At 51.3% G+C, this 26,764-nt stretch overlaps 1 long non-coding RNA gene across 1 annotated transcript in view; it reads right to left on the bottom strand.

Moving 5' to 3' along the window:
- Positions 1-564: 564 nt before the first annotated feature.
- Positions 565-26,764, bottom strand: part of LOC138567013 (uncharacterized) — a 36,467-nt gene continuing 10,267 nt past the window's right edge. The window contains exon 2 of the long non-coding RNA XR_011302084.1: positions 565-750. This is a non-coding gene — a long non-coding RNA (uncharacterized lncRNA). The remainder of the gene's footprint in view (positions 751-26,764) is intronic.

Raw genomic sequence — 26,764 nt, 5'->3', positions numbered from 1 at the left:
ATGGAACATCATATCATATCACTATGCTTACTCTCTACTCTACACATTACACAATTAGAGTGCACCTATACCCCTCAATCAATTCGGCCAAGCTGCTCACATATGACCACTACCCCACAAACATGTCATCACTCTAATAAAAAGCAGCTATATCCCATTACAAACCGGCCTAGCTGCACATATAAGCATCCTACAGGCCTAACGCAGCCCGAACCCCGTCTGGGTGTACACCCACCAGACTGCACACATATCATCAACACCTCATACACCCCAGTCAAAAATGTCATAAAACGGATGCAAATTATATATACTGTATAGTTTATGAATTATATGTTCTTTAGCACTACCAAGGAGTTCTCCAGGATGAAGTTTCAAGGCACAGCCAAATAGTTCCTACTGGATAGTATGTGATGTTCCATCCCACTCTGTTGCTCCTGTCAGCAAGCATAGATGTATAAGCCCCCATTTGCTTTATTGGCCCACATTCTGTATAGTTGAAGGCCATTTGAAGTTATGCTGATTTGAACAATGTTAACACAAAGAAGCAAAGTAGTAGAGAAGCAATCAAGTTTTACGCTGATCATTTTATTCTTTACAATGAAATATGTATTAACAGAAAATAAATTGCAAAAACCAGCAAGAACATTTATTTTTGGACAACTTCGAAACAATGGCACTCAGGAGGTTGGTGCGAAATTCAGGTCACCCACACAAGCCAACGCGGAATGCTCCAATGAGGATGACTTCTCTCTAAGTGTAAAGAGATAAAAAAGTAAGGCTCAAAGATTGGGATGCATGCAATAGCCACCAAAATGTAACGTATGACAGCATGAACATATTAATCAATAATTTATTGGGTATTTATAATGCCCCTATACAGCAAATGGTGCATCAAGGTACATATATTTATAATAGTAATGTGAAATTCAAAATTACAATGTACATGTCATCAGAGTGAACTGGACCTTCCAGCCCTCTAAGATGAGATAGCAATACCCTTGAGATAGATGGGGATGCAGAATTGTATTCAAACATCAATAATCGAAACAACTCAGGTAGTTGGCAAAAGGATAAGTGTTTTAATATCAATTATCTAAAACAGGAATGATAACGGACATCAGCAGATGTCTCTCATCACTATCTCAAAGCGTTTCATTAAACAAATGACACCTTTATAGTAAATATTCGTCATTGATGACATTAACCTGTGTATCACTCATGTCATCCTACGTAGGAAAACTTAAATACCTACGGGTGAATGCGATAGGGTCTAAACTAATCATCTAGGTATACTATCCATACTCGTTTGGGCAGTGATATAAAGTGATAGGCTTCTTAACATCAGGTGGGGCAACTAAGCCCTTCCCTAAAATGTCACTATAAATGTCACTAAATATACGACGTCTAATTGGCTACACAACTATAGGACCCTTGATCATGCGGTCCTTTATCATCGGTAACTTTCCAACCTCTGTCAGTACCCTCCCAACCTATGTTAGCAGCTCTCAGGCTGAGCGTCCAGGTGCAGATAAGCTAGTCTTAACCACAGCTTCCCAACAATTAACAAGATCATCCATCATCACCTCAGTGGTCTGCTGTCAATTAGGGCGTTGAACTCGTCCTTGGAAATGTTCCTTGCTACTGAAGAATTCAGGGGAGTGAAGGCACACTCTGCCTTTGTGCGTAGGTGTGACCATCATGCTCTTCCGACTTCTTCTCCCCACGTGACTAAAGACCACGAAATTGAGCTTTCAGAATTCAGATTTTCCAGACTAATGTCCAGGAAAGTCATAATTGTATAAAAAAATGTATATTTTATGCGGCTAGTAGTTTTGACCATTGTTCCTAAATACATATTCCTAAATTTCGCAATTTGCATCACATTGTTTCAAAAAACTCCCACTTGTGTACAATTCAACCAGTCTGTTACAAAAGGAATGAATTGCCATTTGCAACTGTGGGTCACTTTTTCATTGGTGCCTGAGACAATTTTATGCCCCAGGCCAACCTGGTGGCCAACCATGCTTGGATAGTGTCATACATTCTGTTGATGTAGCTGTAGTCTTGGTCATAAATCCCTGAGAGGGGAATGAGGATTTGGGTATCATCGGCATAGTTGGTATAAAATATGTCCAGAGCGTGGTTTTGTATAAATGTTGTAAAATGTCGTGGAGACGCATGAGCCTTGAGGGACCCCGCAGGGAACTTGAGTTGGATGGGCAGCAGTGCTTCCAGCATAGACACTGTGTGCCTGCAAGAAATTAGGCAATCCATTTGGTGGACTTGGGTGAAATGTTGGCAGCTAAAGTGAGGTGGTGGCAGAGTGTTTGGTGGTTGACCAGGTCAAACGCTGCCGATGGATCGAGAAGGAGGAGGGCTAGGTTGCCAGTGTCGTGGATATCGTCGAGTTGGTTTTTCAGGTCAAGGAGGAAGTATTCTGTGCCATGGACAGGTCTGAAGCCTGACTGGTGAGGGCTGAGGATGTTGTGTTGTTTCAGGTAGGCTTGTATTTTAATGTATGATATGGAATTTATAACGCGCCTATACACAAGTGTTTCTAGGCCAGACAAGACAAGGATGGGGAAACAGAGGGAGGACGAAACAACGATCTTACTAGGCCTTGTCATTTAGATCACGCAAGTGCAGGGAAGGGGATGTAATCAAAGGTGCAGCCAGCGGGTGGCTCAGTGCAGTTAATCAAAAGTGCAGCAAACGGGTGGCTCATAAGTGCAGAGCGAAGAGGATGTAGGGTTACAGATACAGACCCCAAGTGCTGGGGCAGCCAAAAGGCAGTGCAAGGTGCAACTGGACAGGCAGGGACCTGGGCCCAACTTCAGAGGGTGACCAGTGCGTGGACCAGACGGGTCATCAGCAGGGGAGAGGAAGAGAGAAAGCAGAAGCAAAGAGGAAGGTCTTGAGTTGCTTCTGGGACCAGAGGTAGTTCTGCTCAAGTTTGAGAGAGGCAGGGAGGCTGTTCCAGAGGGAGGCCCCAGCCGAAGAAAGAGATCTGCCCTCAACTTTCTGCTTTGAAAAGCGACTGACCCTCAGAGAGTTGGAGGTGGATGAGCGGAGAGCTCGAGAAGGGACAGGTTTAGGAAGAGAGAGTTGTAAGTAGTGCGGTCCCAGTCCCCAGAAAGACTTGTGGACAATGCAGAGGGTCTTGAACTTGATCCTTGCCACCATTGTGGGCAATGTAGGCAGCAATGGTAGATGAGTGTTCAAAATGGCTGCGCATCGACGCCATGTTATCCTGGCTCACATTTTACACACTAGCATTACAAAGCCGTGTCTCCAGGTGTCACAGGTCCTCTGTCTGTTACGCAGGGGCAGCACAAACTTGTGCATCCCCATAGGGTTAGGGCACCTGCACTATAGTAGTACACAGGACACAGTAACCCCTCAGGGATAGAGGGTTAGGGTCTGTTGGATTGGATAGGCACAGGGAGGTAGGGTAACCGGAAAGAGAGTTAGGTAGAGGGTGTGGAAAGCAAGGGGGAAGTAGGGTAAGGAACAAGTTACTTACCTGTAACTGTTGTTCTCTAGCATGGGTCTGGCACGGAATCACATGCTCATGAATATTCCCTGTCGTCGGGCTGGGAATCCTCGGTATAAGAAAAAAAAGTTTCACTTTTGTTTATAAACTGTCTTTCTCCTATAAACCAATGTCTGAGCTATGGGTCATACTGCCACCAGCCAATGACTGCCCTCTCCCTAAGCACCTCCTCTGGCAGCCATCCTCAGATTTGGTAGAACGTAAAGTGGCAGTATGACCAAGAAGAGCCCCAGAGGGGCAGGAGGGTTCACATGTGATTCCATGCCAGACCCATGCTGGAGAACAACAGTTACAGGTAAGTAACTCGTTCCTTCTCCAGCATGGGGTCTAGCATGCATTCACATGCACATGAATAAAGAATACATAGCCCGGGAGGATAGCTCAGCGGCAACGTGCGCGCCTTGGAAGCAAGACGACACGAAGCAACACAGGTTCGATTCCCGGGTCCGCGCTTAGAAACCTCTGGGTGTTTAAGCGCGTTATAAATACGCAACTAAGACAAAAAAGAAAAACAATTATGCAACCAAAAAAAAACAATTCCTGTAACAGCGCCTCGATGCCCGTGGGCTGTGTGAGCGCTTTAAAAATGGAAATAAATAAAATAGCAGTACATACATACACGCCCACGGGAGGTGGCAAGGCTCAACAGAAGGAATTACTCTTACCTCCTCACCTTCAAGCAACCAGGTTGCGTAGCACTGCTTGGCCAACTCTGTACTCCTCTCTGAAATCCCTGTCAATGCAGTAGAATTTCGTGAAGGTGTGGGTAGACCTCCACGTAGCAGCCCTGCAGAGGTCTAACAGAGGCACAAAAGACAGGAACGCAGTCGTCGCAGCGATCGCTCTGGTGGAGTGGGCTCTCGGACGGCCAGCCAGCGGTTGGTTTGCCAACTAGTGACAATGGGAGATGGAAGCCTTGGACAAGGCCTTCCCATGGTTCACAGGACCAAAGTTAACAAAAGCCGAGAAGCCTTCTGGAAACTCTTCGTGCGGGCCACATATAACTTCAGCCCTCGAGCCACATCCAGCGAGTGCAAAGTCTTTTAAGCCGGCAACGAAGGCGTCAGAAAAAACACAGGCAACACCAAGGGTTCGTTCACATGAAATTCGGATGGAAACTTGGCCATGAAGTAGGGGTGCGTCCGCAGCACCACCCTTGTCTCGTGGAAAGTGAAATAAGGCTGCTTGCAGGACAGGGCATGGATCTCACCTACTCTCCTGGCACAGGTAATGGCCACGAGGAAACCGGTCTTCAAAGAAGGAACTTGAGCAGAGCTTTATGCATAGGCTAGAAAGGGGCCCCGTGAGCCTAGTCTGCACCACGTTGTGTTCCCACACCGGGGCAGCGCCTTCACCGGCGGGAGCGATCGGAACAGTTCCCTAATGATCTCCATGACTAGATGGTGCGACCAAAGCAAAGACTGTCCTGGAGCCCTGGTGTAGCGGGAGATAGCCGCCAGATGCACCAGGATGGCGACGTGCGCCAGCCCTGACGTAGCCAACGACAAGTTGGAAGGACTTGTGGGCCGTGACCCTCAGAGGGTTAATCTTCTGTGATCGGCACCAGGTCGCGAAACGCTTCCATTTGTGTCTGTAACACTTCAGAGTCCACGACTCCCTGGCCTTGGCAAGGACCTCCCTGCAGTCCGCAGGCAGCTCCTAACCACCAAACTCGAATGCTGCAGAAGCCAGGGCTTCAGGTCCAGCGATCTTGGGTCGTGGTGCAGTATTGCGCCTCCTACCCTGGCGAGAAGATCCACGACCACTGGTAGCTTGACTGGAGGGGACGCGGACATGCTGAGAAGGTCCGGGTACCAGATTTGCTTCGGCCACACTGGTGCGACGAGGATCATCCTGAACCAGCACTGTTTGAGTTGACCGATGACTTGTAGTAGCAGCAGCAATGGAGGGAACGCATACAGGAACAGGCCTTCCCAGAGGGAAGGTGAATGCCTTCCCCATGCTCCCCGGCTGGGGGAAGCTGATGGTGAACCTCCGGCACTCGGTGTTCATCGCCGTCGATAACAGATTGATGTGAGGACTGCCCCACCTTAGGAAGAAGTTGTCCACTTCACCCTGCAGAAGCTCCCACTCGTGGCAAGAGCGCAGCTCCCTGCTGAGGGAGTCGTCAATGTTTTTGACTCCCGCCAGGTGAAAAGGAAGGAATAAGTTACTTACCTGTAACTGTTGTTCTCCAGCATGGGTCTGGCATGGATTCACATGCTCATGAATATTCCCTGTCGTCAGGCTGGGAATCCTCGGTAAAGAAAAAACCAGTATCAGTTTCGTTTCTGATCTGTCTTTCGTAGTAATAACCAATCACTGATCTCTGTGTCATACTGACCACAGCCAATGACTGCCCTCTCCCTAAGCCCTGCCTCTGGCAGCCGTCCTCAGATTTGGTAGCACGTAAAGTGGCAGTATGACCAAGTGAAGAGCCGCAGAGGGGAAGGCGGGAGGGTTCGCATGTGAATCCATGCCAGACCCATGCTGGAGAACAACAGTTACAGGTAAGTAACTTGTTCCTTCTCCAGCATGGGGTCTGGTATGGATTCACATGCTCATGAATAAAGAATACATAGCAGTACACATGCACAACCACGGGAGGTGGCAAAAAAGGCTCAACATTAAGCAATACAACTCAACATTAAGCATCTCTTACCTCCTCACAAGGCTCACCTCAGGCGAACAGGTTGCGCAGCACTGCTTGGCCAACCCTGGACTCCTCCCTGGAATCCCGATCAACGCAGTAGAATCTTGTGAAGGTGTGCGTCGACCTCCACGTAGCAGCCCTGCAGATGTCCAGCAGGGGCACACCAGACAGGAACGCCGTGGTAACAGCGATCGCTCTGGTCGAATGGGCTCTCGGACGGCCTGGCAGCGGTCGGTTTGCCAACTGGTGGCAGTGCATGATGCAGCCGGAGAGCCATCTGGAAATGGAAGACTTCGAGAGAGCCTTCCCCTGGTTCACAGTCCCAAAATTCACAAACAGCTGTGACGTCTTCCGAAAACTCTTCGTGCGGTCCACATAGAACTTCAGCGCTCTAGCCACATCTAGCGAGTGCAAAGTCCTCTCAGCCGGCGACGAAGGCGACAGGAAGAACACTGGCAACACCAAGGGCTCGTTGAGGTGGAAGTCCGACGGCACATTGGGCATGAAGGAGGGGTGCGTCCGCAGCACCACCCACGTGTCGTGAAAAGTTAAGTATGGAGGCTTGCAGGATAGGGCCTGGATCTCTCCCACTCATCGTGCAGAGGTGATGGCCACGAGAAAAGCAGTTTTCCACGACAGGAACTTCAGCGGTGCCGAATGCATAGGTTCAAATGGGGCACCCATGAGCCTAGCCAGCACTACATTAAGCTCCCAAGCCGGGGATCTGAAAAGTCCTTTCATAAATTCCTTTACAAGACGATGCGACCATAGGGACGCCCGTCCCGTCGTCCTGGTATATCTTGAGATGGCAGCCAGGTATATTTTGATAGAGGCGTGGGCCAATCCCGCCTTGGCCAACGACAGCAGGTACGGCAGCACTTGAGGGGCCATAATCCGTAGAGGGTTGATCTTCTGTGCCCGGCACCAGACAGAGAACCTCTTCCACTTATGTCCGTAACACTTGAAAGTTGAGGACGCCCTGGCTTTTGTGAGAACCTCTCTGCAGTCAGCCGGGATATCGTACCGCCCAAACTCTAGTGCAGCAGGAGCCAGGCCTGCAAGTTCAGAGACGCCGGGTCGTGGTGTAGGATGGCGCCTCCTTCTCTGGAGAGAAGATCCGGGTCCGCCGGTAGCTTGATGGACGGGGACGTTGACAAGTCCAGAAGTTCCCGGAACCAGATCTGCCTCGGCCACGCCGGTGCGACGAGGATCATCCTGCACCGGGACCTCTTGAGCTGGTTGATTAGTCGAAGCAGCAACGGAAACGGAGGGAACGCGTACAGGCATAATCCGTCCCAGGGGAACGAGAACGCATCGCCCATGCTTCTCGGCTGGGGGAACCTGCTGGCGAACCTCTGACACTTTGAGTTCGTCGCTGTTGCGAACAGGTAGATCTGGGGTTTGCCCCATCGTTGGAAGAGTCAGTCCACCCGATCCTGGCGCAGTTCCCACTCGTGACACGCGCGCAGCTCCCTGCTGAGCGAGTCGGCGATGGTGTTTCTTTCTCCCGCCAGGTGGAAGGGAACCAGGAACATCCCCTGGGCGACCGCCCAGTGCCACAGATCCTGTGCTTCCTTGGAAAGGGCTGGGGATCTGGTGCCTCCCTGCTTCCGTATGTAAAACATCGTCGTGGTGTTGTCCGTGAAGATCCTCACCGCCTTGCCTTTGAGGGACGGGAGGAACGATCTGAGAGCCCAGAACACGGCTCGAAGCTCCAGGATGTTGATGTGCAGAGACTTCTCCTCCGGAAGCCAGAGGCCTCTTGCGTGGAGATCTCCTGTGTGGGCGCCCCAGCCTTCCAGTGAGGCGTCCGTAGTCACCGTCACCTGGTACGACGGTGTCTGGAAGTCCGTGCCCGCCGTGAGGTGAGCTTGAGAGCCCCACCATTGAATCGCCCACCGGAACGCATCGTTGAGAGGGATCCTGTCTTCGAAGGTGCCCGTCGCCTGCATCCAACGGGCGTCGAGGAATTCTTGAAGCGGGCGCATCCGTAGTCTGCAAAGGCGCACGAGATAGATGCAAGAGGACATCATCCCCAGGAGAGACTTGATGGACCTCACCCTGGCCACGTCCGTGGCTAACAGGCGTTGCACCTTGCCCAGAATGGTCTTCGTCCGTTCCTCCGACGGTGCCGCCAGGCGACTTACTGTATCGAGCTTCGCTCCCAGAAACAGGGCCACCTGCGACGGAATCAGGTGAGACTTCGGGTAATTTATGGCGAATCCCAGTTCTGTGAGTAGCCGGACGGTGCTCGCAGTGTGTCCGACGGCGAGTTCCCTTGTCTTTGCGCGGCTGAGCCAGTCGTCCAGGTAGGGGTAGATGTGAATCCCCTGCAGACGCAGCCGTGCAGCCACCGGCGCCAGGCACTTGGTAAAGACCCTGGGCGCCGACTTCAATTCGAACGGCAGAGCTTTGAATTGGTAGTGGCGTCCCTGGACGACGAACCTGAGAAACTTCCGGTGACTATTTAGGATGGAAACGTGGAAGTAGGCATCCTCCAGGTCCAGCGACGATAGGAAGTCGCCTTCCTCCAGCTGTCCCAACACGTGTTGTAGAGTGACCATCCTGAACTTTTGTGACCTGATGTATTTGTTCAAACGACGAAGGTCCAGGATGGGGCGCCAGCTGCCTGTCTTCTTTCTGACGAGGAAGTACCTTGAGTACACTCCGGAGCCCCGGAGTCTCTTGGGGATGTGCTCGATGGCGCCTTTTCTGAGCATCGCTCGTACTTCCAACAGGAGTTGTTGAACATGATTCTCCTTCCTGGCCACAGGTGGAAAATGGGGGCACTTCCTCAGGAATTCGATAGAGTGTCCTCTTGCCAGGGTATCCAGCACACAACGGTCGGTGGAGATGGTCTCCCACACGCCGACGAACTTCGTCAGCCGGCCTCCCACCGGGGTGTTTCGGTGGGGGCCCGACACCACGGCCGGTTCAATCTTGCTTGGAGGTGGTGGCCTTACCGCCCTGGCCTCCCTGCTGAAGGCGGTGGGACCCTCCCTGCTTGCCGCGACCCCTGTATGCTTCTTGAGACGAGGAGCGTGCCGCTTGGCGGTAGGACGATGAGCCGCCGCTGGATCCCTTGGAAGCCCCTTGTCTGCCTCCGGCGCTCCGAAAGGGCCGTCGCTGCTGGAGGGTTCCTAGAGCTCGGGCCGTCTCTGTGTCAGTCTTTATGGCCTGGAGTGATTCGTCCACAGCCTTGCCAAACAAGTTGTTGCCGTCGAACGGCATGTCCAAAACTCTCGTCTGGACGTCTTGACGGAAATCAGTTGCTCGGAGCCAACCTCGTCGTCGCAGGCAAACCCCGTTGCCTAGCTGGCGAAAACCGGTATCGGCGATGTCTGTCGCCACCGTTATGGCGTGGTCAGACGCCACCTCGCCTTCTTGAAGTATTTCCAGGGCCTCGGCCCTCTTGTCGTCCGGCAGGAAGTCCAAAATGGGGGCCAGCTTAAACCATAGTTCTCTGTCGTAACGGGCAACGATAGCAAGGGCTTTGGCTGCCTTGATTGTCGTCGCCGCCGAGATAATCCGTCGTCCCATGGCGTCTAATTTCTTTCCCTTGCCGTCCGGTGGGGAATTTGCTGTCGAGGCTCCTGAGCCTGCGTCCTTCTTCTTAGCCGCCGCCGAGACAACAGAGTCTGGCGTTGGCTGGGCCCTGAGACACAGGGGAGCTGTGTCGGGGACCCGATACTTTTTCTCGTATCGGTCCCGTTTGGCCGGTGCTGTGGAGGGGTTCTTCAGCACTGATAGGCCTTCCTCCCAGATGTCGTCGATCAGGGGCACCGCGATGACTGATTTTCTCTTGGCCTCCCTGTGCTGGTAAAGGAAACCTTCCTTTTTGCGTTCTTCTGGGCAGAGTTGGAACAACTCCGACGCCCTGGATATCATGGAATGGAACGAGCCAATTTTGTCGGACAGGGAGGCCCGTGGGGCGGGAGACGGAAGGTCCGTTCCGTCATCTACACTGTCGTCGTCAGAGCCCGTCGTCGTGCCTACCACATCGTCGTCACCCGGTTTGGGAGAGGATGAGGAGGGGACCGTAGGTCTTGCGGGAGCGACGGGAGGAGAGGGATGGATCCGTCGTCGCTTGTTCGGAGGGCTTTCCGACGGGCCAGGTTGGGGTTCCTCCGGCCTGGGCCGTGGTAATCTCGTTCTGATCTCAGAGCATAGGGACTGGGTCACCAACAAGATGGCCTCCGAGCTATCCTGAGGCTCGGGTTCCGGCTGCACTGGACGGGAGGGCTGTTCATCCTCGTCGTCCTCATCCTCCTCGATTATGTCCAGGGGATCCTCCTCACGGGATCGAACCTTCTCGAAGCGAGCTTCGAGGTTTTTCACGACCTCAGTCAGTTCCTCCTCCGAGGCTGATTCCGAGCTTGAGATGTCCACCGTGCCCCACCCCCTTTTTTGTCACGGGGGTCTTGACAACGGGTTGAAAAGAGGATTCCCTCCTTGGCGGCAGGGAAACTCTAGTTCCGGAGGTGGCCTCCGTCGGCGGGGTCTCTGCCGGCACGGCCAGAGACGCCGCAATCGCCTTGATAGAGGCCTTAGCTTGGTGGGTAGGGGCCTTGACCGCCCTAGGCGCGACTGGGGCCTTCTCCTTGGGGGGAGGGTCAACGCCTCGAACCCCCTCATCCGAGCTCGGACGGGGCTTCTCCCGAAGCTTACCCGGAGCCTCAGACTTTCTCTTCCCCGAACCAGAGCGCTGACTCGTGGTTGACGGTACCGGGGAGGAAGCGCCCTGCTTGGCGACCAAAGAGACCGACCTTTCGGCGCTCCCGGAGCCCGCCGACTTGCGGTGCTTGGCCTGGTGTTGGGCCCTGTAAGAGGATTCAATTCAACACTACAGCTAAGTCAATGCCTAGTCTGGGATACTGAATGGAAACCCTTATTGATATATCTTTATGTCCAGTTCATGCGTTCTGGATGACTACCCCTATATAACACCCCTCTCTTAGAATCCCCCTGACCCCACTGAGCCAAGAAGTAGGTTTGTTTTGCAAATTTAAAAGATTTATTTGAAAAAATGTAACAATGTATAGATATATCACACTTTGATAATAAATTAATAATTGGATATCACACTTAATCTGATATGATAAAGATTAACAACGGAGAATCTGGCACTAGCACACTTCTTTATAATCAATGATGAGTGGTTATAGGATGAATAAGATAGCAACAATACTTTTATGGTTTCAAATGGATGCAAGGTGGAATGAAAATGCAGTACAGAAAATACTCAATATGCGTTCAACAAAACAATGTAATCACTTTTCTCTGGCAATCCCCTCCCCCCTTTATGCAATGCAAGGAAATGGAAGGAAAGCACACAGTTCTCAGAAATGCAATCAACTGTAATTCAGTTCGCCCCAGCAAGCTTAGATTACAGATCGGAGTTTTAAACACAGGCCCCAAAATGCTTTTATATGTGCTGGCAATGAAGTGAAAAATATGCTAAAATGCTTTTAATTCCCTCTAGAGGTTCAGGGTGAGTGGTATCAAGTTAATATTAGTCCAGGCTCACTCTAGCAATGATACAGGGATGGTTCTTAAGAGGCAAACAAATTTTTTAGCAAGGAAAGCAAAGAATCTTCTGTTTTCACACGTGGAGAAATTTGCAAATCGCGGCAAAATTCGCGAGTGCGTTTTTCGCGATTACAGCAAAAGTATCGGGGGTAGGAATGCGGTTCTAGGCTCGTATGAAAGCCACGATTCTCAGCTTTCTGGGACAAACGGTCACGGAGATATGAGCGATTAAATAAAGGTCGTTTTTCAGATTTGAAATTTTAAAGTTCAAAAAGACAAGTGCAGCTTGCAACTAGAAAATGACAAGTGACAGCTTTGCAAATGACAGGTGACAGTTAGGAGGCAGTTCTACTTAGATTAAAATAGATTGAATTATATTATTTTAACTAAGAGATTGGTTCTGCACAGTTCTGCTAGGTTCTCACACTATATTCTTGAATTAGAATGGGCCTCGCCACAGATCTGGTCAGGTTTTAGACTGGACTCTGGTCTCTGCACTTCACAGTGATCTGGGTCAGCTCTCTCTCTCTCTCTCTGGATTCTGGAGATTGATGGATTTGAAGTCTGGATCTTTCTGCACAGCTTTCTCTAGAGATTGATGGAGGTAAAGTATGGATTTTCCGGCAGAGCTTCCAGCTGCAAATGGATTTGAAGGTCCCTATCTGTCCTGTCTGTCTGCTTTTATCTGTTTTTAAAATGGGTGTGTGTGCAGCATCACTAGGCTCTACCCCTCTCCACTTGTCATTGGCCAAGCTTTCATTTCTCCCCTGATTGGGGGAGCTAAGTTGTGTCAGAGTGATGTCATTTTACAGCCTGCAGAAAGTCCACTCCTCCTGTCAACTTGCACACAAATCTAGATTTGAACCAAATACATATTTGCAGAGGTACATATTGTTTAAAATTACACGCACCCTTCACATATCACAGGAGGTATCCCCTGTTCAAACTCTGCTCTTCCTGGGGGCTTGCATTCAGAAATGGCACATATTTCACTTTTTCTCTGATTTTGCAATTTCGGACATTAACCCAAATTTACACACATTGTCTTTACACACCCCTTTTTGGGATTTAAGAAAATGAATTCCCAACAGTTATGGGTTTGCTTTTGGCAATCAGCATTGCCATTCCCAATGGTTTCAGACTACTGTGTGGGTAGTCTAATGGTGGTTTTAGGCAGTGTCCTTCTGTGCCCATAACATCGGCAGAAATGAGTGGCAGCCTATTCTTCATGCATTTCCCTGTGCATTTTCTGGGAAGCTCTGGCCATCATGATGTTTTCCATGTCAGTACTGCACAGTTTTGAGGTAGGGCTTGGATGCGTGGATAAAAACATCCCACAGCCCCGTCGCCGGGGCACCTGCACAGGCCTTAGAAGCCCGCTCGGACCCTTTCTTCTTCTCTCCAGCCTTCTCCAACCAGCTGGCAAGGCGGGATCGACGGTCTTTCATGGTCCGCTCCGACATGTTCTTACAGAACTCACAGTCCTTCTCTACATGCGTCTTATCCCCTTGGAGGCAGTAGAAGCACCTCGAATGTTCGTCTTCTTTAAAGACATTTTGCAACCCGCATCCAGGGCAGTTCCGAAACAGCTTGGATCCGGGTGATGAACCCTTGTCCTGGGCCATGTCCAAGTAGGCCACAAGTCTTCTGGAATGTTCCAAGAAGTAGATTCGATGAAGTCTTCACCCTTGAGGGGCGTAGAAGTTCCGAAACGGATCCCCGTTAACGGAAGAATGAAACGGTGGAGCTTGAGGCTCGAACTGGAAAAAATGAGACAAGTCTCTTGAAAAAGCGCAAAAAACCTCGAGAGCTATGCACGAGGACTCCCAACACAAGAACGTGCGGTAAAAATCTGAGGATGGCTGCCAGAGGCGGGGCTTAGGGAGAGGGCAGTCATTGGCTGTGGTCAGTATGACACAGAGATCAGTGATTGGTTATTACTACGAAAGACAGATCAGAAACTAAACTGATACTGGTTTTTTCTTTACCGAGGATTCCCAGCCTGACGACGGGGAATATTCATGAGCATGTGAATCCATGCCAGACCCCATGCTGGAGAAGTAACTTGTTCCTTCTCCAGCATGGGGTCTGCCATGGATTCACATGCTCATGAATACAAGAATACATAGCAGTACACACATGCACAACCACGGGAGGTGGCAAGGCTCAACATTAAGCATTTCAACAACTCAACATTAAGCATCTCTTACCTCTTCACCAGGCTCACCTTCAAGCGAACAGGTTGCGCAATCCCGGTCGACGCAGTAGAATCTTGTGAAGGTGTGCCTCGACCTCCACGTAGCAGCCCTGCAGATGTACAGCAGGGGCACACCAGACGGGAAAGCCGTGGTAGCAGCGATCGCTCTGGTTGAATGGGCTCTCGCACGGCCGCGCAACGGTCGGTTTGCCAACTGGTGACAGTGCATGATGCAGCCGGAGAGCACGATCCTGTCCTTGAAGCTTCCGAACACCTGGATCCAACGGGAATCCAGTAATTCCTCAAGTGGTTGCATGGGTACACATGAATTCCCTGTAGTCACGGATGGGCCGCCAGCCAAGCTGGGCACTTCGCAAAGATTCTGGTCGTCGACTTCAGTCCGAAGGGGAGAGACGAAAAACGGATTCCCGTTAATCGGATGAAGAAATGATGGAGCACACAGGCTCGATTGAACAAAAATAGAGTTTTCTGAGTCAAAAAGCTCAAAAAAAGCAGAAGGCTCTAAGAGTGGAACACGAGGACTCCCAACACTTGAATGTGCAGTAAAAAATGTGAAGATGGCTGAGGAGGGGCTTAGGGAGAGGGCAGCCATTGGCTGGGGGCAGTATGACCCAGAGCTCAGTGAAGGGTTTATAGGAGAAAGACTGTTCATAAACGAAAGTGAAACAGTTTTTTCTTTTACCGGGGATTTCCAGCCTGATGGGGAATATTCACAAGCATCAGAATCCATGACAGATTCCATGCTGGAGAAATGCTCCTCGACAACTTCTGCTTCTCCTCCAATGATCCCATGACTGTTGATAAATCTCTGTGCTCATGAGGCTGTGCGCATCACACACACACACTTCATTACCTCGACACTATGTTGAGACAACAGACTGCCCAACACCTTACCCAGTGCGTGCTTCACTACTGTGCAGCATGCATATAACACATTAATTATGGCCATTCAGTGCACGGAGACAGTTGTGACTCATACAAGTTACATTGGTATTCACACACATTATGCATTGATGAATAAACAGAGCTACCTAGCTCTGGCTTGTAGATCTAGGTGGGATTGTCAGTTCTGTGCTTGCATGACGTTCCAAGTGCCATTTCAGTAGATGGTGAAGGCACGTTCTAAAGAAACAAAGGCTGAAATCAATATGTCAGAGTGTTAGTGCTCTGTTCATTTAGTACTGCATTCTTTTGCTATGTGTAAGCGTCTCCTAGGAAACATTTGTTGCGTAACTCACATAAGTAGATTTTACATTAAGCACATTAGATTTCTATTTTTGCTTAACAGTCTTTACATTGCTGGTTGTTCCAACACTAGCACGCAGTTTTTTTTTTAAATCACATTTTATTGTTTTTTTATTTAGACATTACCTAACACAACCTTGACTCCAATGAGTCAAACTACAATAACTCACTGGCCGTCCAGATGGCATCCGATGGGCTCTCTCTATCGAGAAGAACTTGGAGACGAGTTAGGTTCAAACATATCAGTGATCCATTGTTCCAAGAACAATTCCATGTATGGTCCCTCCGTATTTTCTGGCAAGCCTAGAATTCACTGCAGTATTGAGGGTTCCCTTACTGGGTCCGCAAACCTCTTCCGATCGAGCCGCTTCACCCATGCACTGCTGTGGACATCCAGCGTCGGGCGTCCTCGGGATATGGCAGGAGGCAGATGTAGGGTGGATGCAGCGAACTCCAGGAAAAGATTACAGGTCGGGTCTGCTTGTGGAGCCGTCTGTGCTTCAGCACGCCGCGAGCCACAATGCTTGTTCAGGCCTCTTGGATTCCCGCCGGCTAGGGCTGCTCCTTTCGCTGGTAGGTGTGAGCACTCTTGTGGACGCAGCGTGGTTGGGGTGGCCGCAGCGTGGTTGGGGTGGCCAGTCCCGCGCACATCTCACACCGTCTGACGCCCACCAGGCAGGCCCCCACCTTTGTATCCGCAGTCCCCGGACGGGCACTCTGGGCGGCAGCACTGGTGGTCCACGGTTTGGATTCCAGGGTGCTGTTGCAGGGGCAGCGTCACCCCCACCAGGTGATCGATCTTCTGTGTTCCTTCGCCCGCACTGGACTGGCTGGGCGCTCCATGCAGGTCTGCGGGTAAGGTATTTCTTTTGGATCGTTGTCCCTTCACGTGGAGCGTTGTGTGCTTCACCTAGTGCTTCTGCATCTGCCGGGCCGCCTCGGTCGGCAGATAAGTTCTGTGTTCTATGGGTCTCGGGTGCCTCCCTTTATGCGCTCGATGACCTGCTATAGTGCAACTGAGTTTCCAGACGGCTCCTCCTTTATACACTTGGTTCTCGAGGGTCGCGCTTCAGTCTGCGGCCATCTTGGCGTTCCTACCTCGAATACACGCTGATTTCTTCCGCGGCTTGTATATTGCTGGCGGGTCTGATTTTTTATTCCGTTTTTCGCCCAAATGTTCCCCACTCATTTGTCGCTCCACAGGGATGGTTTTCCCCTCAGGGTTTACAAGAATAGCAGGCTATTTTACAGGATGTTTGTCGGCGGTTGAGAGAGCTCAGAGACTCACGTCTTCATCCCTCTGCTGCTAGCCACGCCCTTCCAACACTAGCACGCAGTTTAGTCTTCACACCAGGTAGACAGAGTAATGACAAGCTAGCCCAAAGACGCTGCAATCCCTTTAGTGAGCCTAATGAGTTTCTTGTTCCCCTGGGCATAGAGTAAGAGCCCAGGAGTGTGTGAGGGCCAGGAGGTGAGAACCTGACCTCAGCCAGAAGAAACAGAACACAAACAAAGCAACAGCATGAACAGTGACATTCAATCAGTGGAAGAACTAATTGTATATCACTTACAATGCCAATTATCCTAAAAGGGGATTTTAACATACCATAGGACCCCTCTAAGGACAGAACCAAAATAGCACAGGGGGCACAAGGGAAACCCTGGCCTTGGTAGACGCGTGGAGGGCGTTTGAAGGGATACCAGGAGGGGTACACCTTCTACTGGCATGCTCACCACAAGCACTCGAGGATAGATTACGTGTGGCTCTCCAGAAGTCTGCTGGGCCACACTACAGGGATCTCGGTCGAGACTATCATGAACTCAGATCACGCACCCATAACCCCAAACCTGAAAAGAAACCGACGACCTGCTGCCAAAATCGGTCGAACAACTGTATCAAGCAAATTATCCGCCCCTCTTAGAAAGGATCAGAACGAAAATTATGGGGGCCCCTACCCATAACACTGCTAGGCCAAATAAATGTTATAAAAATGGTCATCCTACCCCAACTGTTATACTACTTCTCAGCCCTCCCTATCCAGGTACTGCCCGCCCTATTCAGGTCTCTGCAAAAAAATGACGAGTAGATTCCTATGGAACAATAGAGTACCGAGAGTGGCTGCTAGAGTCATGGAAATGCCTACTTGTAAAGGCAGGTTGGGGGAAACGGACCTTAAAGTCTACTATCTGGCAGCCCAGATGAGAGTTATCCGGGATCGGCAGAATGAAGATAGGGGAAAGAGATGGAGGCCAATGGACCGATCAGTAGCAGGGGAAAACTTGGAAGAGATACTATGGAAACCCAAACCAGATAAACCACCCCGAATGTACTGTAGCAAGATTCTGGCTCTAGTGGGCGACGCGTAGGATGAAGCAATGAAGAGGGGACACATCACCCCTCACCCATCACCGTTCACGCCGTTATTGGACAATCCACAATTCACCCCGGGACACAAAACCGCTGCATTCACCAAATGGCAGCAGGGGGGGATGCCAAAAGATCAGAGATATGTTTGCGCGGAACCAGGTCAAACAATTCGACCAATATACGGCAGACTTCGAACTGGGGGAGAGGGAGAGATTTCGCTATGCACAACTAAGGCACTGGTTATTCCAACCCTCCATGAAACAAGCAGGGACATGCTAGCTAACGCCCTTTGAAAAATACCTGAATATAGATCCCCGCGACAGGCGGGTGGTCACCTCCATATACGTGCACCTAAAAGTGGTTGAAGATCCCCCTCCGAGGCCATATATGAAAACATTTAAATTATCCACGGGACACTCAATAGAAAAGAGCGAATGGTCGAAACTATGGGTGAGCATTCCCAAGCTCACGAGATCCCTCCAAATTCGGGAAATCTGGGTAAAACTGCTTTTTCATTGGCACCCAACGCCCTAAAGACTCCACAAAATTGACCAGGGGGAATCGAAATTCTATTGGAGGCAATGTGGAAGGGGGGGAACGTGGAGCCACATAGGTGGGACTGCCCCAAAATAGAGAGATATTGTGAGAGCATACAAGAGGGTTCTGCACAGACTGGTCAAGGTTAGTGGAGTTCCTACAGGAAGGATCGAGGGGTGCTTGGTGTCCAAGGAACATGCGCCTCTTGGGTATAACAGGATAGCCTCTGATCGAGCACTACAGGGGAGGTGCCCCGAGGACTGAACAGAAGCACGCAGTGCAGCACTGACTCATGACACCAAGGATAACGAAGCCCGGAGATGGCACTTTAGCCCTATGGACTACGGTCAAACCAAAGGGGGTGAGGGGGCGTACACATTTACGGTTGAATGTCCATTTTGGGATGCCCAGGCCCTGTCATTGGAATCAGTGGTTTCCTGTTAGGAAACAAGATGGCCCCGGTGGCCTCTTGCTTTCTATCGCCTGTTACCTTACTTTTCCCAAAGTCACAGGAAGCCCTGACTCTGTCCCTTCTCCCTGACTGGCTGTTGGGTGGAAGTTCCATATATGGTGTTGTGGGGAAGGTCCAGGCCAGACTGGCTGGAGCCTTCCCAATCACTGTATGTTGTGGGTACGCCCTTGGGGTGGGACCTAGGTGAATGGAGTGTGTGACGAATACGCATTCTGTGTTATGGGTGTCTAGTATCTGGCGTTTGACACAATGACTGAGACAGCCCTGCCCAAAACTGGTACGAATACAGTGTGTAGTGGTGAACGGCATGGTACTTGGCCGAATCCACATTCTGTGTTGTGAGTGTCTGGATGGAGAAGAATGGCCTGAATGCACTGTGCGCCCGATTGGCTGCCTGACTGCCCTTCTGAGTGATTGGTTGCCTGGTTGTGACCCAGCAGAATGAATGGGAGATCAACAGTATATCTGGGGGCCTTTCACTACTAGAAATCGCTCAGAAGCTGAAGTAGAAACTGACATCGAAACTGACGCAGTTCAGAAGCTGAAGTTGAAACCGATGCTTACCTTTGAAGCCCACTGGAAGAAGAACTGCTGCTGCTGTCCTTCGCTAATCTGAAAGCTGCTGTGCCTTCAAGGAACTGATTCAAGAGAGGACCTGGCTAGGGGATCTCTTCCCGAGCTACAAGGGGCCATTGTGCACCAGCCGATCTTTGCCAAAGCTCCCTGGTAGAAAGACCTACGAAAGGCTGCCGACAGGAGAAGGGGACCGCCGAGGAGATCAAAGAGAAACACCGGACAGCCGTCCGCCGTCGCCGACCTGAGCCACAGAGCTCCCTTTGCCTAAGAACATTTGATCCAAGGACTGGGACTAGAAATTGGTATGCTTCAGTCTGGTCTTCTGGGTGTATTGCTGTCCATGTAGAGATCTTTCTTGTATGGCCGTCAGTGTGGTTGCTGTGGTAAAATCATTAGGCTTGCTTTTTTGGTGTGGTTTTGCATACTGCATCAGTAATGCTTAGAACGTCAATCTCTGCGGTTCACTATCCTGTTCAGGAAAGCATGGTAGCCTACTAACCCTTGATTTGCCAGCTTCTTCAGACTGTTGAATGCCCTTTGCCCTAGTGGGCTCATATTGTTGGATCTGTCCACAATGTATGAGCTGGTTGGAAAATTGGCAAAGTTCTTTGCTTCAACTGGCTGCTTTTTTGTTCTGGATTTCTATTCACCGGGTGTACGCTGATTATGCCCTAAATTTTGTTGAAGAACTTATGGAGCAACAGGTGTTTCTTCAGGGAGTGTGCAAAGCGGTCTCCTTTGTTACCCAGGATTTACTCTTCATCGCAAACTTTGTGTGGTGTACTGACTGTTGGATTATGATCAGACGACGGATGGACCAATTTATACTTTTGTTCCCTGCCCCACTCTTCAGAGGGTTGCCCTTCATCATGCTGGATGCTTGTGGGCAGGGGCTGGGGGGGCTTGCAATTTGTAAGCAAATGACAGATCTTTGACCGGTGCTTGTCTGCAGGACTTGGAATGTTAAGCTACATCCTTTTTGCGTGCCTTATTGCAATTTATCCAGCATTCTGCTTTGCAGGTAGTGAATAATGCATACGTGGTACCTCCAGCATTTGCTTTAAAATTGTGATTTTTCCCTTTTATAGTCTGTGTGTGTCTGTGTGTGTGAAGCTCAGATTCCTATTAAGGATGCAGGTGCTATCTTATACCTGTTGCTCATTCCTGGTCTGATTGGAATCAGGGGTGTTGGCGGAGGTCCTGGCCCACGCGCCACAATCCGATCAGGCATTCCCCTTCAGAAAGATGTCCTTTCGTGGCTAAAAAGTTCTGTGAGAAGCCCCAGGCCAACGCCCAGATGAACAAGAAATTGGACAGCCACTTTAGGCTACTGGATGGGGAACCAGTACTCCTGGCCTCCCACCCTCAACCACACTTCAGTTGTGGCGGCAGCCTCTTTGTATTCCAAGCCATCCTCGTTGTCGTCCACAGCAGGGGCCGCCTCTACCTGTCTATCCAAGGAGGACAGGGCCCTCGAGTCTATTCGGCAGGAGATGTTGTTATCTCAACGCTGGGCTGCACTTGCGACAGGCCAATGCTGATACCCTTCTAGCCACGGTGAACTAGAAGCTGTGGTGAGAGATCGGGGGAGTTCCTGCCCGACATAAACCCGGAGAGACAGGCCTCTATTAAAGCCAGGCTGACAGAGACCTGCGCAGTTGCGCAGGACCTCATGGGGTCTTTGGTCTCGCCCATCGACACAGCCAGTAGATGCCTCTGCCTGGAGGTCTAGAGGAGGTGGACGGCGTAGATGCTTGCCACAAGGTTCTCCTTAGATGTAAAGGAGAGGAGTCTAGACCTTCAGTTCGAAGGGACGGACCTCTTTCATTCGACCACCGATGACAAGCTGACAGTAAAGAAGACCTCAACGCAAACTGCCAAGTCCCTGGCCATCCTGACCAAACCTGGGCAGAAGTCCTTCCCTCAAACCCAGGGCAGGTCTGACTTCAAACCCTGCTCCTTCAGCAGCTTGAAGGGGTTCAGGGACCATGATACGCTGCAGCCTGACTGATCCCCCAGCGACCAGAGGAGGAAGCAGCAGAGGACCTTGCACCGCCTTTTCCGGTCCTCCTCCTCCGCTCCTACCTCGGACGCCAAGAAGCAATGACATGACGGTCAGGTAACACAGCTCGCTGGTGGGGGCCGGCTGCACTGGCTTCTGTCTCCCTCTTCTTTTTCCTCTACCCTCTTCTCTTCTGCTTCAGAGAGGGTCCCCGGCCCTGTTGCGGGAGATCCTTCTTCTTTTGGACATGCAGGTGTTGGAGCCGGTTCCTCAGTCAGATATGGGCTCCGACCTCTACTACAGGATTTTTGCAGTACCCAAGAACAACCAGGCTTGTTTGAGGGTAGTGTAAGGAACTCATGGTGTTAATAGTAAAGACAGACAAGTGCTCACAGTTCAAGGGTGTTTATTAAACTGTATGCAGGTTGGAAAAACATCTAATCTAAACCTAAATCTACAATGGGAGTAAGCGTCGACCATCAAATGAAAATAGGCAGTCCTAATGGCGTTGTGTCAAATAAAAAGGGCCTGGGCGGCGCTGTTGCGCTCGGTGAAGATGGCCACCTAAGTGAAGGCTCTGTGCTGGGAGGCATTATTCTTGTGGAAATCAGCGTTGGTGCGCCATAGTCTACCGAGGGGACATCAACAGATTACTCCCATGCACCCTGTCTAATTATCAGCCGGGTCTGGAGACGAGAGCCGGCTCCGTTACGGAGCTTTGGGCGGCTGTTGGTGGACTGGGAGTCGGCATCGGCCTGATCCGACTGACGCTTCCGTGGGAGTGTCTGCTAGGGCCGGGCATCTGCGGCCTGCTGTGGGGGAGGCGTTCTGTGGCCGTCCGATTGGATTCCCCAGCACTGATCAAGCCGGATCCTCTGCGCCCAGGGGTGGGGGGGGTGTACAGAGCTTCCCTAGGGGCTGCTACGGTTGCAGCGACATCGAACCACGACCCTTGGAACCTGCGGCTTCTGGTGTGCAGCGTGGACTGCTGCCGCACTCGACCCTTCTGGCGCTGAGCGGGTCTGCTCTGCCGCTGCTCCGGGCCGGGGTGTGCTGGTGGGGGGCGCCTGCCGCAGCCTTCTTAACATCTACACACTTGGTGGGGTGCCCCCCCCCTCCTGCGGCCCTGGACGGGTGGAGCCCGGAGCCCACGACACAGACGGTGAGTCCCTGGGGGCGGGTGGGCCTGGATCTGGCAACCACAGCTGAGGCTTCGTTTTCCCTGGGCTGGCCCTCCCCCCCCCTGGGGACACTGCGAGCCTCGCTGCGGCCTGTCCTGCCCCTGCTGTGCGGCAGGGGTGCTCATTCACTCCCCCACAATCTGTGTTTCTCCCGCGGCTGCACAGGAGTTCGAGCTCCACGAGCCGCCAACTTGGGCCATAGGGGGCACAACTGAATGGTCATTGGCCTCTGGGTGCGCTTATGGTGGGCGGCCCTATACTTACTCAACATTGAAGATCACACCCTGCTCAGGCGCTAATCAAGCCTCAACAACCCCATCCCAGTTCATGCTCCTGCGACAGTGAAGGCTCCCATCCCTCTGCAATAGCCCAGAAATAGGTGGCTCTGATAGAGCTTGTTGATAGAGGGCTCTGGATCCCTGGGCTTCTCCACCCTCGCCCACCTGCAGAATTCCTGCCTTGCGAACCTCAACAGGGGGGGCCACTCGGATGCAGTATGTGTGGAGTCTGGCCAGGTTGCACAAAGCTTAAACTATCTACACCACCCACTCGCCCTACAACCCGGTGTTACGCTCACCTGGCTCCCACAGAGGCATCGATCTGGACTGGACTGCTGTGACCTCCACCAATGTGACGCGTAGGGCCGAGATGACGGACTGGACTGGCCCACTTAGCTTTGTTTGCTTGGCCCGAAGGAATATTCTTCTGCAAATGGAGAAAGGGAATTAACCACCCGTGGAGTTGAGCGTAAATCCCCCCACCCCGCTGTTCTCCCCACTGATCACCTTGGATGTCCCCTCTTATAGTCTCGCCTGATGATTTGAAAAGATGAGCTCTCCATCCTGCATTGAGCGCAGGGGCGCGTAGATAACCAGTTACTTCACTGGCTCGAAGGAATTGGTGAGTTCCAGGACAATATTGATTCCTATATTCCTAGCAAGACGCCGTAAGTATGTAGTTCGTAAGAGTTCAAATGCCTGACTTTCACTCTTGTCCGATTCCTTGCAGGTTGCAGCTTGACCCTACTGAAGAGTTCCTCGTGGCAACCGGTAATGTTCTGGTAAGGATTTGTATTATCCAACACAGTTCGAAAAAATTATGTCCATATGTAACCTGTTGCTTTCTCCCTTGTTCAGGCGCTGAGAGAAAGTATGAAGTCTCGGGGAATAATGCCTCCGGCAGTAAAATCAGGTAAGTCTTTTGTGGTGAGGAGGGTTTCCCTTGTTAGTCCCTTGTTTCACCTTGCTGTCCTTTTGTTTCCCCTTAGGGGCCGGGGTTCGGCTAGGATGCAGTGGAAGCTGCGCCGACCCGTGAAGAAGAATAATACCCCCGGTGGTAAAATCAGGGGTAAGTCTATAGGGGGTATTCCTCTGTGTATTCCCTTGGCTCACCTTGCTGTTCTTGTCTTCTCCTTAGGTGCCGGAGTGCGGCGGGAACATGCAGGAGGATGCGGTGAAATGTGAAGATGCAGCGAAGGCCGGTGAGTTCAGCGCGGCACTGCAGCAGGCGAGGCGGCGTGCATAAAACAACTTCTTTCTTCCAGCTCGAAGGCGCGATGGATCGGGAATTCAGGTAAGGATCAAAGGTATTGCTCTTGTTCTAACCTTTTCTCCTTCTTTCTCCCTTTTTCTAGGAGCTCCAAACTCGAGGCGGGCGTGGCAGAAGACTGGATGCAGACTTGCAGGCACGGTGAGCGTTACGCTGCTGGATGCAGAATAACGCGAAGCGTGTGCTGTTCTTCGAGCGTGGTTTAAATAGCCTCCAAAGTAGTCCCAGGTAAGTATTCCTCCTCAGCCCCACCCGAGTAAAAAATAGTCCCTAGGTAAAATAGTCCCTTCCAAGCCTCGTTTGGCTTGGAGCTCAGGCAGCATGGTCTGCATCAGGTAAGTTTTAATCTATGAGCCTGGTGCCTATGGCGCCAGGACTGACTCCATATGAGCCTGGCGCCATAGGCGCCAGGACTGCACCCAAATAGCCCCTAGCGGGGGTTGTTGGGCTAGCTTGGGGGTAACTTGGTAACTTGATGCCTGCTTCCGGGGTTACTGGACATGGTCTGGGTCCCCGGGGGTAGGCATCATGACACCCGGGGAGCGGTCGCTGGTGTGGCCGAGCCACGCATACTGAGAGCTCCCACCGACCAGCAACTGTGGTGCTCTAACTGAGCTCCAGCAAGTCCTCTTCACCCTAGCCACCCAGCGACCCCTTTCCCACCTCGATCACCTGACGTCTCACAGTTGCTTACTGGGCAACCTCCCTGATACGCCAGAGTCCACAAACTCCTTGGACCATAGCGCTCCCTTGTCTACTGAGGTCCCCAGGATCTGCGCTCTAACTTGGAACATCACTGGTTGGTTCCGCCTGGGCATTCCTGTCACCGGGCTCCCTGTGCATCTACATACTTGCCAACTGGCCTGGCGACTCGGGCCGCCGACCAGGCCCGTCGCTGTATACTCTGGACACCCACAAGCTAATAAGGGGTCAAGCTCCTTCAGACCAACTGGGACCGGCTAGGCCCCATCCAGTCACCCTCACTCACCCTTGCGATCACTCTCTCCACATACTGGTCTCCCAAGTCTGCAGACTCTCCCCCAGTCCACATCATGACTAAGGGCGCAGGGAAAAAACAGAGCTCCATCAACATGTTTACTAAAACACTGTCTAAACAGGCAGAGGAGGCACCGGAGCCGGAACCCACCACTTCAACTCCTCCAGACTCCATAGAATCACAGAAAATGCTGGAATATATCTGCGAAGGGTTCACCACTTTGCACTCCAAACTGGATGACATGAATGGCTCCATATCCTCGATCACAGCGCACATTGAAAAAACCGACAACCGAGTTGCTGAAATTGAAACGAGGGTGGGCGCTACAGAGGACGACTTGGGCTCTCTCCGGGCGTAATTCTCCTCATTATCTAGACGCGTGCTGGAGGTAGCCCAAAAAAATGAGGACTTCGAATCGCGCTCTAGACGCAATCACCTCCGCATAATTGGGGTCCCCGAGGACGGCATCAAGGAATCCATGGAAGCCTACATAGAGCGCACTCTACTCACACTTCTTGATTCTCCCAGGCTCTCGACACAGTTCGCAATTGAAAGAGCCCATCAAGCTTTATCAGCAAAACCCAGACCTGGCACGCCCCCGCGCACCATCATAGCCAGGGTGCTAAACTTTCGGGATTGTGACGCCTTCCTTAGGGTAGCGAGAGCCAAATGGGATCTTTTCTTGGGGTCCTCTAGGATCCACTTATACTCAGACTTCTCAGTGGCGGTTCAACAGGAACGCAAAACCTTCCTGGCAGTCAAGAAGAGGCTGCGTGACCTGGAGGTTAAATATTCCATGCTGTATCCCACCAAGCTACGAAATGAACACTCTAACCAGGTTTTCTTTTTCACAATCCCGGAAGAAGCCTCCAAATTCATAGACAATCACTTTCCAGGTTGAAAGTTCATGGCCTCATCACTTTGTTGACGTTTGATCACCTATCGGGAGGGGCGCCCCCGTCCCATGGGCGCAGGAGATCCATCCTTCTGTCATGTGTCTACAGTTCACTCTGGCTCTACGATGTCTTGATCTCCCCGTCATTAGTAACCTCTTAAACTACATGTTAACGGTTTTTGATGCACCTCTCTATCCTTCATGAGCCCCCAGCCCAGAGTATCGCCGCCGGGCCAGCACACAGGCCCTCAGGCGTTGATGCCATTGGTTTGGATTTGGTTATGGGGTTGTCATTCCTCTGATTGGGGGAGGGATGTGGGTGGGGGTTGGTTGGGATGGGTGTTATGGTAAAAAAAGGCTTGATGTTCATGAAGAAGGCGGAGTGCGGGCCAATGCCAGGTCAGTCGCGTACTGAGAGGGGGCTCGCTCATCTAGCCCGGCCTTCAGGCCCTAGGTTATCACCTCTCCGAACTTCAAAACCTATGCAGTGCTCTTATTCCAATGGGCGACAATAATGTGATACTCATGAGTTGGAATGTGCGGGGGCTGGGGAATTATAGGAAAATGCGACAGTTACAATTGCACGCCATGAAGTGAAAATCCTTCTTTTACAAGGAACACACGCATATGCTGAACACTGGAAAATTCACCAAAGGGTGGGGTCCCCAAAGATATTACAACAACTATTCTGACCAGAGTCGGGGGGTTATGACACTGATCTATAAAAGCCTCAAATTTACTGGTATGTCTTCGCAGGTCGACCCACTGGGTAGATATGTATTGCTTCATGGTGTCCTACAAAATAAAGAACTGGTGTTATTGAACATCTATGGTCCCAATGTAGACGACCCCGAATTTTACCTCCACTTAGCCTCCCTCATAGGCAGCTTCCCTATGGTCCCGATACTGTGGGGGGCGACTTCAATACAATACTAGACGTGGACCTGGACAGATCGGGCTCCAGACCCCGCCAACTCTCAAAAGCAGCCT

Source organism: Ambystoma mexicanum, chromosome 2p (genome assembly GCF_040938575.1).
Source record: "Ambystoma mexicanum isolate Mex_15411 chromosome 2p, UKY_AmexF1_1, whole genome shotgun sequence".
NCBI lineage: Eukaryota > Metazoa > Chordata > Amphibia > Caudata > Ambystomatidae > Ambystoma > Ambystoma mexicanum.
Note: the sequence above shows the minus strand (reverse complement) of the source record. Positions and strands in the feature narration are given on the sequence as shown.